This window comes from Podarcis muralis, chromosome 11 (assembly GCF_964188315.1).
Source record: "Podarcis muralis chromosome 11, rPodMur119.hap1.1, whole genome shotgun sequence".
In the NCBI taxonomy this organism is placed as follows: domain Eukaryota; kingdom Metazoa; phylum Chordata; class Lepidosauria; order Squamata; family Lacertidae; genus Podarcis; species Podarcis muralis.
Genome location: NC_135665.1, coordinates 105600 through 109002, shown reverse-complemented (window position 1 = coordinate 109002; position 3403 = coordinate 105600). Strand labels below are relative to the sequence as shown.

The window sequence follows — 3403 nt, the reverse complement described above, 5'->3', positions numbered from 1 at the left end:
CAGCCCATCATATGCCCATCAAAACACTTTGCCCATTCAGTGACCGGAATAGGATGCTCTATCCCATACCAATAGTCAACTGAGGGCCAGATAACAGTTGACCTTAACTGCATAGTTCTGTGCAGGTTTCTTTTCTTCATCCCTTCACAAACTGCAGATGCAGAATTCCTGATTTAGTTTGCAAATTGAGCATATAGGAGGACCTTGCTGTGGCCCTGGCCCCTGACTGGGGTTGCGGCACTCATCTCGCTTTACTGGTTGAGGGAGCCAGCGTTTGTCTGCAGACAGCTTCCGAGTCATGTGGACAGCATGACAAAGCCGCTTCTGGTGAACCAGAGCAGCACATGGAAACGCCATTTACCTTCCTGCCGGAGTGGTACCTATTTATCTACTTGCACTTGACGTGCTTTCAATCTGCTAGGTTGGCAGGAGCAGGGACCGAGCAATGGGAGCTCACCCTGTCATGGGGATATGAACCACGGACCTTCTGATTGGCAAACCCTAGGCCCTGTGGTTTAGACCACAGCACCATCCATGTCCCAGTCCACCCTAACCTTATACCGTAACCCTAAACCCTACCCCCAACCTGACCCTAACTCCTAAACCGTAGGACACCCCTTACCCCCTAAACCACAGATACTTCTTGCACCATTAGGGTTAGGGTTGGGTTTGAGTTAGGGTTAGGGCCAGGGTTAGGGTAATGATTACAATCAGGGTTAGGGTTAAGAGTTAGGTTTAAATTAGAATTAGGGTTAAGGTTAGGTTTAGGGTTAAATTAGGCTTAGGTTTAGGTTTAGGCTTAAGTTTGGGTTAGGGTTAAGGTTAAGGTTCGGGATAGGGTTGGGTTTAAGTTAATATTAGTGAGAGCTAGGGTGAGGGTGAGGGTTAGGTTTGAGTTAGGGTGAGCATTAAGGTTAAGACAAAAAAAAATTCCTTCCAGTAGCACCTTAAAGACCAACTAAGTTAGTTCTTGCACACTTCTTCAGTGTGGAAGGAATTTTTTTTGTTTTGACTATGGCAGACCAACACGGCTACCTATCTGTATTAAGGTTAAGGTTTGGGATAGGGTTGGGTTTGAGTAAGAGAAGAACAGCAGCAGGAGCAATATAATTATATTATTTATACTCCACCCATCTGGCTGCGTTTCCCAAGTCACTTGTGGCCACTTTCACTAAAAGGTAAAAACATGAGCGGATGCTCATGAATTTAGAAACTCTCAATTCCCATAGAATTCCCAAAGAAGACCTGGGAATTGTAGCTCTGAGCTTCTTTACAGAGGGTTGGACTAGATGACCCTTGGTTTCCCTTCCATCTCTACCATTCCATCTCTACCATTCTAGGATGCTCCCTCTCTCTCTCTCGATGTTGGGCGAGGGCAGGGGTATCGGAAGGAGGTGCCGCCGGAGGAGAGGCAAGACGAAAGGGAGGGGAGGGAAACGGGCGAGGGCAGGGATACCGGAAGGAGGTTCCAACCGGAGGAGAGACGAGCGGAAAGGGAGGGGAAAGGGCGGAAGAGGCGCTGCGACGCTGGGCCAGCAGAGACGTGCCGAGCCAGGCTGGCCCTCTCTCTTTCTCCCAGCCGCTCTCTCTCTCTCGACCCCGCTCTCCCCAGGGTGCAGCCCTGCCCCCCGCCCCGCCCTCACCTGCCTTTCTCCCCCAGTGGCTTTCTTCTAGTGCCGCCATTTTGGGCTGTGCTGCCGCCATGTTGAGCGAGGGCAGGGGTACCGGAAGGAGGTGCCACAGGAGAGGCAAGAGGACAGGAAGGAGAGGGAACTGGGCGGAAGAGGCTGTGCTGCCGCCATGTTGGGCGAGGGCAGGAGTACCGGAAGGAGGTGCCAGCGGAGGAGAGGCAAGAGGACAGGAAGGGGAGGGGAAAGGGGGGAAGAGGCGCTGCGACGTTGGGCCAGCAGAGACGTGCCGAGCCAGGCTGGCCCTCTCTCTTTCTCCCAGCCGCTCTCTCTCTCTCGACCCCGCTCTCCCCAGGGTGCAGCCCTGCCCCCCTCCTCGTCCTCACCTGCCTTTCTCCCCCAGTGGCTTTCTTCTAGGGCCGCCATTGTGGGCTGTGCTGCCGCCATGTTGGGCGAGGGCAGGGGTACGGGAAGGAAGTGCCACCGGAGGAGAGGCAAGAGGACAGGAAGGGGAGGGGAAGGTGAGGGGAAAGGGGGGGGGGAGAGGCGCTGCGACGCTGGGCCAGCAGAGACGTGCCGAGCCAGGCTGGCCCTCTCTCTTTCTCCCAGCCGCTCTCTCTCGACCCTGCTCTCCCCAGGGTGCAGCCCTGCCCCCCGCCCCGCCCCCACCTGCCTTTCTCCCCCAGTGGCCTTCCTCTCGTGCCCCTTTGTGGAGGGATGGTGCGGGTGGGCTGCGGAAGCCAAACGGAGCCTCTCGTGGGCGAGGAACTGCAGCTTGCCGCCCCTGCCTCACGCGCGACCACAACAGCAACACGCGCGAAGGTGGGGGCCGGCCTTCTCCCTCGCAGGAGAGAGCGACTCTGCGCGCGCATAGGGTTCGCGCATCTCATATATGCTTACATAGGAAGGGAGGTATTTTGTTAAGAGCATTCAAAAAATATGATGTCATGCCTACCAATGGAAGTGACAAGAATCAAGCTACCTGCACCTGCCACCTCACTCTGGCTGGCTGGGGTGGGGAACCTGGGGTCCTCCGAAAGTCGCAGGACTAGGACTCCCATCAGCTTCAGCCAGCATGCTCAGTGGCCAGGGACAAATGGGAGATGCAGCGCCCAGAATTGCAGCTATGCATCTTTGGCTCGCCTGTCCATTGCCCCATCCCCATCCTCTTGCATGTCATCTTACCACATGTTACATGGACTGCCACTTTCACAAAGAAGTCAAACTACAACAATTGGAAATGAGCCCAACCAGAGCTTTATCATCTTCATTTTATGTAGATGGAACCCAAAACTCCTTTTTGCTTTCGTTGGGGGCTACTCTGGTGCACACCCAAAAACCACCATGCGATTTGAAATAAGCCCAATCAAAGCTTATTCGTCTTTCTACGCATATGGAAGCGAAAAGACGGTGTTTTGTTATTTTGGTATGCCTTTTGCGATTTGGTATGCCTAATTCACTCTGTGATTTCTGGGTGAATGTGCACTCTAACCACCAAAACAACAATTGGAAATGAGCCCAATCAGAGCTTTATAATCTTCATTTTATGTAGATGGAACCCAAAACACCTTTTTGCTTTCGTTGGGGGTGATTCTGGTGCACACCCAAAAACCACCATGCAATTTGAAATAAGCCAAATCAAAGCATATTCGTCTTTCTACGCATATGGAAGCGAAAAGACGGTGTTTTGCTATTTTGGTCTCATTACATACACTTTGCGATTTCTGGCTTAATGTTGCATTAACACCAAAGAACACAACTTGAAATAAGCGAAA

At 52.7% G+C, this 3403-nt stretch overlaps 1 long non-coding RNA gene across 1 annotated transcript; it reads left to right on the top strand.

Moving 5' to 3' along the window:
* Positions 1–875: 875 nt before the first annotated feature.
* LOC144329171 (uncharacterized) lies at positions 876–1095 on the top strand. Its single transcript, XR_013394585.1, has 2 exons — positions 876–913; positions 1050–1095. It is a non-coding gene; the product is annotated as an uncharacterized LOC144329171 (long non-coding RNA).
* The last annotated feature ends 2308 nt before the right edge of the window (positions 1096–3403 follow it).